Raw genomic sequence first — 15,709 nt, forward strand, 5'->3', positions numbered from 1 at the left:
GCTAGGAAATACTGGGCATGTTTACAAATACTGAGCCAAAAAATGTGTTAAAGATGTTGGCTTTAATGGTGTCGTCGTTGCAGTCTTTACCATTAGGTCCTATCAGGGGTGGGATGGACCTTGAATCTTTTAGTTTGTTGTTTACAAAATTGTAAAAAGCACTGGTGGAATTGGTGCTTAGAAGGTTTTCCTCTTGTTTAATGTGATAATTGGTGCATTTGGTCTTTATCTGGTGGCATAAATTTTTGTATTGGCTTTTGAAATTGGCAAGGTGACCAGATTTGTTTTTCCGCCAGAGTGATCTCTTTTTGGATTGAAGTTTCCTTATTGTTATGGGCAATCTGTTTTTTTGTTTTGTTTTGGGAGTTGTTGTTGGTACATATAGTTTGATGACTCTTTTGACTTCAAGTAAAAATATGTTGTAATGGTCTTCAACAGTATTGCATCCAGTGAATAGAGATTGCCAATCAAGGGATGAGAGATCGTTGTCTATAAGATCATAGTTGCCTTTTTTGAAGTTATAATTGGGGATTACGTCATTGTGGTGGTTTTTTGTGTGGACGTATGTTGAGACAAAAGTCAATCATATTGTGGTCACTGCTGGAAAAGGGTTCTTTAGTTTGTATTCCGTAAATTAAATTCAAACTATTGCAGAAGATGAGATCGAGGCAGTTGTTTAGTCTAGTGTTGTTGGTTACTAGTTGTTCCAGTCCCACATTTGTAACAGCATTGTAGAAGGTTGCGTGTATGGTTTCAGTTGTACATTCATTTAGGGTCCAGTCAATATGAGGCAGATTGAAATCACCAAGAAAGATAAAAGGGTATGGGCAAGATGCTGCCCATGTTAGTAGTGTATTTTTTTTTTTATTTGATTTGTCAATTGTTTACAAGATAATAAGTATAAGTGTATACATAGTTATGAATACATGAAATGGGTACATATAAGAAAAATAAAAAATATTTTATTTTTTATTAGAAAAATATTTAGCTTGTTTACATGTTTGATGTCATAATCAGGTGCTCTGTAACATAGTAAGAATCGAATTGTGATATTTAAGGATAGTTCACAGATAATGGTCTCAGGAAGAGCAAGCTCCTGGGTAACTTGGATATTTTTTAGATGTAAGGACTTTTTATAGAAGATAGCAACACCACCTCCTCTACGAATTTCACGATCTGATCGGTAAACATGATAGTCTCTTACTGTGGTAATGGAGTCAGGGAGAGATGCGTTGAGCCATGTTTCACAGACAAATATAATGTCGAATTTAGCCATATTTAGTAGGAGGAAAAATTCAGGTATTTTATTTACAAGGCTTCTTGCATTGAGTAGCTTGCATTTAAGACCAGCAGTAGTTGGAATTGAGGTAGTTAGGGGCATGCGTGCCTAGTCTTGGGTGATGGTGGATTGGTTGAGGTAGGGTTGTGGTTGAAGGTTAAAGCTGAGTTGCGGGATGTGTGACTTACTTTTGATACAGTCAGCATGGTAGTCAATGTACAGGTCCTTCTCTCCATTGTCTAGACGTTTTTTTGAGTTCAGTGCGGAGTACACGGGAGCGGGCACGTTGCTGTATGGTTAGGTCAAGGCGACAATGGAGGTTCTTATGGTTGGTGTTGGTTTTGGCGAGTGAATTTATAGTGTAAATGAATTTGCATTTGCTTGATTCATTTTTGCAAATGACCCTGCAGAAGCGTGTGGTCACAGAGCCGTCTCTGTTTTTGAGCTCTCAGCCAATGCAGGAAATGTCCAGTATTTCATCAGGGGAGATGGTTGATGCTTGATAATCACTGATGATGTTTCGGACAGTTGTGATGTCATCATTATCATTGATGCCCTCTAGACCTAACATATCTCCACCTTTCAGAAGACGTGCCCTAAACAGTTTACATGTAAGATGTATGTGTGTGTACCTACACTGTCACAAACATAAAACCTCTTCAAATTCTCCCAACAGACTCTGCTAGCAGCAGACTTTTCTCCACGAATATGGACTAGCTGCTGGTCACTCAGTGTTAGTCCAATTATACAAAGAGCTCGTTCGTTGTTCTGTTTAAAGTCAGTTAAATTCTTGGCATCATCCTCATCATCTGCATCCCAAGCATTTACATCCGGTGGATCCTGAACTGCATTCCATAACCCTTGTCTACGCAGAAGTAGACTGTCCTTCATAGACCAGGAAACATAGTTTGTTCCATCCAACTGAGTTATCAGTGATAGACTTGTTGAAGGATCTTGTGCCATCTTTACAAGGACAGTAACCCACAATGAAACAGTAAACAGCTATCTGTATACGGTACTGTGTATTCACACTACCTCTCAGTTACCTGAGCTTGGTACAGCCTGAGCCTATAACCAGTGTTGAGGTAATTCCCCATTAGGAGAATGAGTACACACAGGGAGATGTAGTGAGAGTGGTGAAGAATAACACACAACCAGCACACAGATATACTGTATAGTAAAATGTAGGTTTTTACTTCCAGTAAATGGTTAAGCAAAGTCCAACAAGCAGTCCAAGTCATACCCGGTTATAGCAGTCAGTTATCAGTCCAGGAATAATCCAAATATCAAAATCCAGTATCAAAAACAGTTTAGTAATAGACTCACATCAAATCCAAGAAAAACAACAATCAGCAATAGTCAATAGGGAAAAATGCAGGAACCAAAAACAGCGAACACCAGAACATCGACCAACTAGCAACTATTAACAACAGGACAGAACAACCCAGGTTTCTGGCTCCATCTTATGGCCGTTTGAGGAACCACACCCAATTAGAATTTTAGCAATCCCTTAAAGAGACAGTATAATTGACAGTCTGGTGGAATCATCTCTTCTATTCATGCTTTAAGAGATGATTCCACCAGACTGTCAATTATTTGGAAGCCTGCATTCACAAACAAAAAAATCTCCACACCACTAGCCAGGCAAACACCTGGGCACAAACAGATCCCCCCTGATACCTCCAGCTCAAACACACCCCAACCAGGCACCCAGATGAAACCTAGCTTCCTAACAAATGATAGCCATCCATTTACTCGGAGCCAAGCTGCACTAAAAGCCTCCAATACAGGAACACAATGTTGCCAGCCAATCAAGACACACACAAAAAAAGCCACAAAACAGGCAGAAGATATTAGAAACACCAATCAAGCAGAACACAGCAAACTCCAAGACCAATAAACACAGACAAAGACTCCCAACCAATCAGGATGAAGAAAAAACCATTTTGGCACAGCAGTAGGCTAACCCCAAATTTAAAACTGAAACAACTGTAAAAGTCTGACTCACAGACAAACACAATACAGAAGCCTGATGATGGCAGATGAGCTTCTGCCGAAACATTGCTACAACTTTAAAAGCACAACTATAATGACGTGGGAAAATCACCTGAACAAACTGAATACTATATATATATATATATATATATATATATATATATATATATATATATATATATATATATATATATATATATATATATATATATATATATATATATATATGTGTGTGTGTGTGTGTGTGTGTGTGTGTGTGTATGTATGTGTATGTGTATGTATATGTATATGTATATTGTATATTGTATATTGTATATTGTATATTGTATATTGTATATGTATATATGTGTTTTCTGACGTCCCAAGATCGATCTATCTATCTATCTATCTATCTATCTATCTATCTATCTATCTATCTATCTTCTTAAGTTTTCATGGGTACTTACATGTATGATATTCAGCTTTCTTCAGGTATTTTCCCACGTCATTATAATTGTGCTTTTAAAGTTGTAGCAACGTTTCGGCAGAATCTCATCTGCCATTGCATTGTTGTCTCTGCAGCTCCATAGGAATTTGAGGTCACATAGTATTCCTGCTCTTTTAACTTCCAGCTTCTCATAGGTTTTGGTCTGACTGTTTATTTCCTCCCCGTAGAGGTCTGATATTTGATATTTGTTTTCTTAAGTTTTCGTGGGTACTTACATGTATGGTATTCTGCTTTGTTTGGTATTTTCCCATGTCATTATAGTTGTGCTTTTAAAGTTGTAGCAACATTTTGGCAGAATCTCATCTGCCATGAGATTCTGCCGAAACGTTGCTACAACTTTAAAAGCACAACTATAATGACATAGGAAAATACCGAACAAAGCTGAATACCATACATATAAGTACCATACAAAAACTTAAGTATATGTATATGTATATGTATATGTATATGTATATGTATATGTATATGTATATGTATGTATATATATATATATATATATATATATATATATATATATATATATATATATATATATATATATTCGTAGATTTTCATGGGTACAGGTATGTAGGTCTAGGTGTGTTCGGGTCTTTTCCCATGTAAGATTAAGAATATCTTGGCGATGTTTCGGCGAGGTCCCACTTGCCATCCTCAGGCTGGTGCCTTCGGCTTCGTGCCAGTGCAAGCAGTGTGTGATTGGAGCTGCCGTCTCTCTATAAATACTGGAGGTGGGGGCATATGTTTGGAACCAAATTAATATCCAACACTGAACACTCTAGCAAGAGAATAATCAGGGAAGCCATTGAAATAGAGAAAGACCTCCATAACATGAATAAACAGTACGATACCTCCCGCCTACCAGACATCTGGAAACTAGCCCTCACCAACAAATGAGTCCCAGCCACAAAAACCAGCACCAGACCCAAAACAACATGGGACACCATCGCCAACCCCCCTTATCAGACCCAGGCCCAAACCCAACCTATAAACGAAGGAAATCCAGAAACTAGACCACGGCTGCTTCGCCAGCTGTTGCACCCCCCCGAACCCAAAACCAAACAAGCTGACATACACCAAGAACACAGACCCAGACCCCAAACTCAAAGCCAGACCAAAACCCAGAATGCTACATCACAGCCACCCGCTCAGGATATCACATCAGAAAACTCAGGAAATTACACCACAAGAACTCAAGAAGAATAAACATTCCAGTGATGGAAGTCTTGTTTGTGTCAACTTCTTTTCTGTACATGATGACATTGCAGTATACATTCTTCTCCCTCTCCAAATCATTGACTTCCAGTTCAGTATAAACATCCCATAGTTAATACATTTTCTTTTCAGCTGCATCTATCACCATGGATGATATTTGTACTCAACACTTCAACTTTGTTGTAAGGAGAACTGACTTCTCACAGAAGTTGAAGAAAACAGTCTTCCCTATAAAGTATTAATCCTATGGAAGCCAATTGAACAAGGTTATTACAATCACAGAACATTAATCAGTAGAGCTCAAATTACATTTATTATATATACACTTCAGTTCTTGTTGCACTAATTTGTTTCCTGAATTTGAGGCATCAGAATGGTTTGGCTCCAGCAAATGAAGGTCACAAGTTAAGCTTAATTCTAACCACGTGGAATTTAATGATAGCTAGGAAAGAGCAGTGAAGTATGCAAATATAAAATGAAAGATTCAGGCTATAATTACAAGTGACAAATTACATTTTTGATGTGTCAGTTTCAATATTAATTATTTTCAGCTCTTCAGACTTATTGGTCTCCCCTTTTTATCTTCTAGAAAGCTGGATTTGTCTCTTTACACATGTAAAAAAGAGTTCAGGTGCACACTGACTTCAGTGCAACAAACATTGTCATGGGAAAATATCCACAAATTTGAAAGAAACTATAGAGTATCAAAATTCTATGGTTTGTGGAGATCAAAGTAAGAATACTGTTTAACTGGTTTTAGAAAATGATCAACTTATGCATGTTTGTTTTTTTGAAAAGCATCAACTTTTGTTCTCCATTAAAAATCAACATGTTAAGATCTGACATCCAGAATCACTCATGTGGATTCTGAAGAAATGCCAAATAAATGCTGAATATTATTTTTCCCACACTTTAATCCAAGGATGTATGATCAGTTGATGGTTGTATTCAATTTGTGTTGTACTTCCTACCCAAGCTTTTATGGCCAAGCTGACTATTACTTTTAATTCATATTGTTTCTCACGATATATTCAGACAGTTGATTTTACAGCAGAGATAGAAAGAGCATCCCTATGACTGGCCAGTCAAGGATGGAGATGCAGATAACGAACCTCTTTGGAGCTGAAGTTGCTTAGAAAAGAAATTGTACTGTCACTGAAATACATAAAATATTCTCCAGATATCATGATCAACTATTTTGCCTCAATAATTTTACACAATTCATTGATTCTGTCATATCGAGACATCACAATCATCCAAGCAGCAATGTGATTTTGTCAGGACTACAGTTTATCTGATGCCCTGTGCCCATGCCAGCATTAAAGTTGTGACTTTTGAAAATATACTTCCTATTTTGTACATAGAATATTTTGATCATTGCTCGAATGATACATAAAGTGTTGGGTCTGCAGAAATGCTATGGGGGTGTTTAAAAGATAGCATATTGAAAGAAGGATACATACAGAAATGATATATTTCTTACAGTTGCTACTATTGCAAGCTTAAGAAAGTTGAGTAGTAGGTCTGGACTGAATAAGATTATGTAAATTGTGGTTACACACAAAGCCACAGTTGCTGGAGTTTTACCACCTGTTTTCCAAACCTGGTGTGTTCAGATCTTGCTGAAAATCATAATCAATATGATTAATTGCATTCTGATATGATGCTAAAAGTACTATGTAATTTAAAAGTGCATTGTGTTATATTTGACTTTTTCTTCCACTAATTACATTTTACTAATTACAACATTAGTAAAACACATAAATAAACAAAAAACCCAATACCAATGGCAATATTTTGGTACAGGTTCCAATTCCATCTCTTAGCAATGCAGTGCCTAAAGGCTCTCCTGCCTTGAAAGGGGTGGAGCTATGATCTGTAGTGGTCAGGACCACTTCCCTTCTGGTGTAGAGGTTTTTAAGATAATATAGAATAAAGGGTAAATCAGTTACTCTTTTTTGACAAAATTAACCAACTGAAAAGTTTCAGTGAGCCAAAAGTCTCCATTGAAAATAGTACTAGGAAGTAAAATTTCAAAATACTGTTGTGGAAGATATTCATGCATTTGATAGTATTACTCTGAGGACTTCCGCATAAATAAATCAGGCTCTACATTGGTGCTTTGGAGCAATTTTTTTTAGGTGATGTCTGTGATTAAATAATTTATGATTCAAATCCCACTGAAAGCCTAACTCCAATTTATGATTAATTTGGTACATGGGTTTAAGTTATTTTAAAATACATTTACAACACTCCTATAGCTAACCTTTTCTGAAATTAACTGCACAAAGTTTTGTGGGAAACTGGGACTTAGCCCTGGTTTGAGAATGTGTAAGATTAGAAACTTAGTCTAATAATTTTTTAGCCAGACTATAGTCATTCACTTTCATTTGAAAATAGAAGTAAAAATTCTAATCATAGAAGAAAGGCAGAAGAACATGGCATTGACATCCTAGATAGTGCAACACTGCATTGCTGTGAAGAGACAGAAACTAGATGAGAAGACATCATTCAGTTATCTGATTCTCTCATGCTCATTCACAGAGCTATTCAATAGCCACTTTTCTTGAAGGAACCATTCTGAAGCTAGAGCAAGTGAGGTGTGACCAACATGGACAAATCTTCATGCAATAATTGTTTTTGAAACCTAGGTCAAAACAAACGTGCAGATTACCTTTATATATTGCATTCCTTTGGGTGGGCTTTTGTTAATGAAAAGGTGGCTCATAATTTTGATGAATTAAATAAATGAAATTATTTTCAAAAGACAAGCTATGTTTTGCAATAGATAGTTGGCAGTTTTAATTCTCATTATGTTATAGAGTAAATGAGATACTGGAGAATAGCGGTTTCAGCTAAACAACTTTACCATTTTGTTGTTGTTGTTGTTCAAGAGAATTCCTCTCCCATTTTTTTCTTCCTTCACCTCTCCTTCCAAAACACAAAATGGCCCTCATTATTGTCTGAATTTTAAATATTAAACAGATTCCACCAAGATTTGTATTAACATCAATTTAAAAACTTTATTCCAACAGTGACAGCATGAAAAATGACAGCAGCAATGGAATTAGACTGGCATGTATTCTTGTTTTCTTAAAAACAAACACAATATAAAATTGTCAATAGGCCTGCAAATCAGGCTCAATATCAAAGGAGTGGAAAGAAACCAATGTGACACCTACTTTTAAAAAGAGACACAAGTGAGATCTAGGAAATTACTGGTTGCTAAACCTAATGTCTGTTCCAGGCAATTTGACAGGAATTGTAATCAAAGAAGAAGAAGAAAATCTAGGCACAGAGGGGAAAGAAAGAAGATAAAGGATTTTGTAGGGGCAGATCCCTTCTTATCAATGTTCAGGAGTTTTTAAGAGAGTGTCAGTTGGTGTGTAGATGGGGTGACCCTACAGATACTGTATATGCAGATTTTCAAAATACTGTTCACAAAGTCCTTCTTTAAAGGCTTTTGCATAAACTCAGTGGCCATGAGGAAAGAGTTCCTGTTTTTTTATGGAATTCTAACTAAAGACTAAAATTAAAATGACATTTTGAAATACCTTACATAAATCTGTACAACGTTTTCCTCTGTGTATAGTTCTGGTGGCTATGCGCAAAAAAGGATATTAAAACTCTGGAGAAAGTATAGAAGAGGTCACCCAAAAATCTCATATATCTTCTGTTTGAGAAAAGACTAGAGTAATTCTTTAGCTTGGAAAAAGATAGCCTAGGAAAGGATTGATAGTTATAATATCATTCACGATATGAATAAAATGGACACAGAGACATTTTCTCCTTCTCTCAAATTACTGTAATAGAATCAGGGGTCATCCAATAAAGTTGATCAGGAAGGAGATGTGAAACAGTATAAAAGGTAGCACATCTCCACATAGCGCACAATTGATTTGTGGAATTCATTATTATATGTGGTTCTGGCCACTAACTTGGATGATTGTAAATTGGGTTGAATATGTTCAGGGAGGATGGACACTTCAAGGACTATTGGCCTTGACATCTTCATGTTTTTTCTGGGTTGGGAGCAACATGCCTCCAAATGAAATATGTAGAGGAATAACAGTGATATCTGATTGGCTGTTGTAAGAAAAAAGGATGCTGAACTAAGATGGATCTTCGCCTGATCCACGAATGCTGTTTTTTTTCCCTCTGTTTTCTTCTCTTTACTGCCTTGCACCCTATAGCTCTGAGGAGCCCTTTGCAGAGGGACTGAATTTCAACGTCATTGACATCATCTGGTGACATAGCCAATTTAAAGTGTACTGCAAAGGGAAAATGCTGTTGATTTGGGTGTGTGTGTGTGTGCATGTTACAGAATAGGTCAAAGGCTGACCACAAGCCATAATTCTTCCTCTAGAAACTCAGTGCTCCCAGAGAACTGAGTAGACTTTTTTGCTGATTCGTAAATCAGATTCTATGAGAATAAGAATTTAGTTCACTATGTGGATGTGTAATTTTTTTTTTAAACAAATTTTATTGATTTTCCAAAACAATACACAAACAAACAAAACATAAAATATAATGACATAAGAAATTTTTTTCTAAAAAAACCAATACAACATCTTATTTAAAGACAGAATTATTCCAAGTTATCACATTTCCAAACAAACACAGTTTAATATATATATTTACCTTATCTATTCATCTTCATATCTTATCCCGAACTTCTCTTTATTACTTCATTTCCTTCTATTTATTCAAATTATATCTCTTTAACTTTAGATTGTATACATTTTTTATATCCATCTGTCTTATACATTTTCATTATTCTCTTCCAATACAAAAACAAACAAGACATAAAACATAAAAACATAAAACATCTTTTCTGAAAGTTGCTTGATCCCGGGTTAAAACTCATCGTACAGACACCACTTCAAAAATCATGTTCCTTTTATATATCATTCCATATCTTATTACCGTTTTCCATTTTCTATATAGCTTCTTCCTTTTTTTAACTCTCTTAGTTTTATTCTACTTATCTCAGTTCAAGTCATAATACTTATCATTCTTTGTCTGTTCTCAACTATCCATTCATTTTTTCTCTTTAAACAAAACCTCTCCTGTACACTAATTGGAGTATGACGCCTTTAACTCTTTCCCCTAACCTAATAATACTTAATATCACACACAACTTGTATTGGGATTCTGTTTAGCACATCCTAAAGTCACACAATATATTATATAGAGAGAAAAAGAAAAAAGAAAGAAAGAACTACAATAACAAAGAAACAAATTTATAAATATATAATATAGCTAGTACCCCTGTCAAAACCATTTTAATCATACTTATTAATACTTATTTATATCTTAAACATTTTATTTTAAAAATGCCTATAATAACACAATCTTATGTACCTTACAGAATCCCTTTTTCAATTAGATTTACCCATTGTCTCTAAATAAATTTTGTTTCTTTAAATCTTGCTTCCCATCGTTGAGACTTCTCACCCCTTCCTTTCTCCCTTGCTTATTCTTTTCCTTACCCTTTTTACCCCTTTGTCTCTCCACCTCCCTTTTCTTCTTCTGCTTTCCCCCTTCCTGTTGTTTTCTAACCTTATATCCACCTTTCAACTCATTTTTATCTTTTTTGGTTGTTTTTTTAGGTTTTAAAATCCCCTTTTCCTTTTCCTCTTCCTTCTTCTCCCCCAATAGGATCACATGTTCATCAAAAATAGTTTCTTCTTTGTCCCAATTATCCTGCTGCGCAATCAATTCTCCATAAGAACACACCACCATTTCTAGAGATTGAAAAAGAATGTCCAAAGTATCTTTCCAGTCTTGTTCTTCCTTTTTATATTTTAGATATTCAGTTTTAGATTCATCCAAGGGTAATGCCATTATAAAGAGGAAAAAATTTTCCCAAAACAACCACCCGAGTGTTTTTAAACAAAGAAAAAAAATTTCCCAAAAAATGCAAAGTCACCAAACAATCCAGATAGACTATTCCTTTTAGCACTTTTTCCCTTCTTCCATTTCTTTTTCTGGGGTTGCTATTAAATCACAAAATTCCAATTAAAATATGTCTTTTTGAAGTCTTATTAATGTTCAAATGGCTCTTTAAAATTCTAGGCGGTCTGCTCCTTATTTTCAACTTCTACTTCAATTTTTTTCCTCTCCCTTCCCACTCACAGCAAAAGAAAAAATTTTCTTTAAATATTTAGAAATCCATATCCCTTTGGCATTAGCATAGTCTTTAGCATTTAGCATACCTTCAATGCGGGTTTTCCAATTTCTCTCAAAGCTGTTCCATTTGGAAGGAGAGTGAAAAGAAAAAATGTTTTCCCTTTAATATCCATTCGCTGCTTACTCAGTCTGGGAACAATGTGTCTTTAGTAGGTGTTAAATACCAGGATACTTTCACTGTTCCTTTGTCCCGGTCAGCAAAATCACTTTCACTTCTTCACAAGCTCCTCCAGCACTTTCTTTTTCCAGCTGAGCTCTTCTATGTTGCGGGCATAACAGACCACCGCTCAGCTGCCATCAGAGAGGGAGATTTAGCCGGCTAGGGAAGAGAGATGAGATGTCTCTCATCCCTGCCAGAACCCCCCAGTCTTCACCACCTTCTACAAAGGTGGCTTAGCCCCGAAGCCAAATGGCTCCGGGCACTCAAGCAGTGAACACAGGCAGAGACCGCGCACAGTCGCGGATTCCTGCCTGCACCGAAGCACCACAAGCCGGAAGTCACTCAGATGTGTAATTTTTTTAAACATCTATAGAAAAATAACCAATGGAGTGAAAATGTTTGCCATATCTCTGACAATAAACTAAAGCATAGATCGACACCAGGGGTGGGATTCAACCGGTGTTACTACCAGTTCATTGATTATGTTTTGTGCGTGCACACACGCTGTGCACGCATGTAAAAAACCTTAAGCTGTGCCGCCCGAACAGCTGAAAAGCCACTTTTTTCCTGCTTTTTCAACCTCAGCTGTGCTGTGCAAAGCAGCTGAGGTTGAAAAAGCAGGAAATAAAGGTCAGATAAGAGTCCGGGCGGGTAGGTGGGCCAAACAGCAGCAGACACAGAACCGGTTTTGTGTCTGCTGCTCTTCAGAGCTACCGGTCCTATAGAGCTGGGGAGAACCGGTAGCATCTCACCCCTGATCCACACCACTCTAATAAGTAGGGGAAAAGGCTCCCAGATTTGGGCTGCATGGCCATTAAATGACAGCAAAGAGTTACAAATTTTCTATCTCTCTTTGCTGCTGTAGGATGTTAGTCCAATTCCTGTGCTATATTCAGTCTTTTTTGTCCTATTTGGCTTTCTTTTCCTTTACCCTTTATCCCCTAAAGATTTTTTTTTCACATCCTTAAATAATGGATTTCCCAGGAGTTTGAAACTACTATTCTTCTATTTCTCAGTGGTTTAACTTTGGAGGCACATGATGGAACCATTACAACTCCAGCAGAGTTTACTATTAGTGTATGTGCATGAAAGCCTCAAAATTGGAAAGACTCAAATTGAGAAACAATCACTGATTCATTTTTGCCTTTAAAAACACAATAAAGAAGAAGAAAGATAGTAAAGCATAAAAACAACATAATGAAGCTCATGTTAGCATGAGATTGAACAAGAGAGATGAACTTCTGAAGTTGTGTGAAACTCTAATTGGATCACCATGATGACTGTTTCCACTGACACTGATAAATATTTTATTCCTGTCAAAGACTCAAATGTCTTAAATAAATTGTGCTTTTGACTAACATCATAAAACTGTCAATGAAGATCTATTTTAGCTAAGTGAGATTGAGCAAAAGGCATGACTATTTCACTTGGATATAAACAAGGCGCCACACTCTGCCATACAATCCATTGCAGGTTTTGGAAAACGACCTTTGGACTGATCTTCTAGAAATATATTAATGTTGTTTCTCTTTGACAAGGCTTCATTGAGATCAAGAAATAAAATCTTTGTAGCAAGCCACAAGAATGTACTAATCTGACATCTGGTTTACTAGATTCATTGGAAATTGACTTTGATCATGTTCTGAAACCACGTGCAGCTGGTCAGACTGGTCAACAATAATTAATTAAAGAAGAACTTATGAATGGTTAACTCTGCTTACAAAAACTTATTAGGTCATGGACAAAAGGGTGAAGTGGGTTAGAAAAAATTACCATCCTGTCTCTGTTTGAAGACTTCAACAAAGGCAAACTCTCTGTGTTGTAGGAAATACAAGTATATCTCACAAGATGAGATGACTGGGTATTTTCTATTAGAAATTGTTTCCCATCTCTAAAATGTTAATTCTTGTAATCTATAAGAATGTAACAGCACATAGATCTGTTCATTAGCATGACAAAAATGTTTGTTCCACAATATTCATGGAATATCAGTTCTCTCTCTATAAATGTAAAATTAGCTATACCTACTTCCAGAGAAGTGGGTAGTTTTTTTAAAAAAATAGTCTCCTTTTTTGAGACTTGCATACTAGAAAGCTATTAAGAAGGGAGACTAAATGTTAGTTATTCTTGGAGATAGGCTGAATACAAAACAACAGTTAAGTAAATTTATGAAGAGCTTTGAGAAATGTTTAACATAGCAGCCTACAGAAGCGATATGTTTACTAGGTCAAAGATTTATCACTCATATATTACAAACTTCTCAGCAGAATCAGGTTGAAAGGTCAGTAATGAGTAATGTGTAAGCAACCAGAAAAATGTAGAAATGTAGAACGTGCAAGGCAGCCCAGGAATATAAAAATAACAAAACAAAACCCATCCCTAAATCCATGAGATATTTCCAAACTTAAAACATTCATCTCTATATAGATAGGAATATTATGAAAAACACACATACAATTAATTGAGGGTTGTTTTTTTTAAAAAAAATATCTTATTGCATATCGTTAATCACTGGAATTTGCAACCATTTTATTATATATTTGTTCAAAAATCTCACTACTTTTCCCCAACAAAAAGGTTGATTTTTTCACATATTGCTTAGAATTGTTTAGACAGTTCCAATTGTTTCAAACATCAGTATATTTTCAGAATCCTGCCCCAAACTTGCACTGCCCACAGTAAAATGAAGCAACAAATACCAAATAGGCACCTCAAAGCTTTACAACAGCTGCCTTCTTCATCAAAGCTTTTGAAAAATATTAAAGAAAAAAACCAGCTCCTAATATTGTAGGTACTATTTTTGTTGGCAGCCTACAGGAAGTCTTCAACTTACAACTTTTCATTCAGAAACCATGCACAATTATGATGATGCTAAATGGAGGAACTTATGACTGCTGCCCGAAGTTATAGCTCTTGCAATGTGCACCGTGATCACATGATCAGAATTTGGGAGCTTGGCAATTCACCCATATTTATAATCTCAGGGACAGTGCAACTCTTCTCCCACTCCTCACCCCCATTCCCAATCTGGGATGACCTGCAAAGGGCCACTTACTGGCATTGCTGGGGCTGGTCCTGAAGTAGAGTCTTAGGGCCTTCAGCAATCTTGGCTGGCTGCCACCATCCTAGGCCTCAACTACAGCCTTAGCACTGCTGCTGACCCTAAGAAATACTGCATCACACTATTCTCAAAGACTTTCAAGCTTGTCAAGAAAACTGGAGGCAATTGCCTGGAGTCAATGTTGATTTGAAGGCATGCACACACACACACTCATACACAGAGGGGGGGAGCGGGGAGGGAGGGAGGGAGAGAAAGAGAAAGAGAGAGAAATGTTCTTTAAAAAGCCCATAGCTCAAATTACGTGAAGCAACACTGTAGTTGTAGCACCATCATTAAGGAAAACTTATACTTATATTCTGATTTGGGCATGGTGACATAAATACCAGGATTTAATGATGTTCTTTACCTGGATCTTATTGATATAACTTGTCTTATACAGGAAAATATTTTGCTAGCTTGTGATACATATCTAGAGTATCTAGCCAGTTCAACTTCAAGTTCCCTGTGGAAAGAATCTGATGCGACTGTTCCTATAGTGGAATGTCCACTTTACATTCCCATTATTCCATTTTTACCTCCTTGTCTAATATCAACTTACAATTGTTGCATCATGTCTTTACTTCAAGAATTCTAATAATATGTATCAGTTTTGTTCATGTCACCCTTATAACAATTATATGAGATATGGTCAGGTTGTCTAGTCCAAGACTATCTGAAAGTGCGCTGAGATAAATAAAGATTCTGTAGTCTAGCACTTCAGTCAACACATTATATTGGATCTCACAGGTTTCTTAGATTCAATTTCATTTGTTTGGTTAGAAGATAAAAATAATAAATGTCTCCAAGAGAAATGGGTAGATTGAAGGCAGTACATACATTTCATAGATATGTCTATTTCCAGCTTGTTATACATCATTTATCATATGATACTTCCTTGCTGGGCTTGAAAGTTTAAAGTAGGGGTTATGATTAACATTTAAATTTCCACAAAATGTTGGAATATGTACGTTTGTGCATAAATTCTTTCTTCAGCCTCATCCACACATTTTAAATTTAAGCTGGGTTTTTAGCATGACAGAAATAACAATAAACTTGATTCTAAATGTAAGAAATTACTTCCAAACATAAAATAAAAATCTCACACAACTATGAAAAATCTACAGTAAATGAATTGCTTTGTTTTAAACCTGTTGATAAGAAGAAATAAAAAACTCTAAGAATTGCAATTTGGAAGACATGAAGGTAGGGGGAAAAAAAGCAAAATAAAAACGGATAGCAGAATTTCGGTTTCTTTCCATGTATCCTTTTACCAGAAATTGCTCC

General features: G+C 36.1%; 1 long non-coding RNA gene across 1 annotated transcript in view; it reads right to left on the bottom strand.

Moving 5' to 3' along the window:
- LOC148127584 (uncharacterized) overlaps positions 1–14,589 on the bottom strand; it is a 143,177-nt gene extending 128,588 nt beyond the window's left edge. The window contains exon 1 of the long non-coding RNA XR_015743467.1: positions 14,381–14,589. This is a non-coding gene — a long non-coding RNA (uncharacterized LOC148127584). The remainder of the gene's footprint in view (positions 1–14,380) is intronic.
- Between the last annotated feature and the right edge of the window lie 1,120 nt (positions 14,590–15,709).

Source organism: Pseudonaja textilis, chromosome 1 (assembly GCF_049901715.1).
Source record: "Pseudonaja textilis isolate UNSWEBS1 chromosome 1, rPseTex1.2, whole genome shotgun sequence".
Taxonomy (NCBI): Eukaryota; Metazoa; Chordata; class Lepidosauria; order Squamata; family Elapidae; genus Pseudonaja; species Pseudonaja textilis.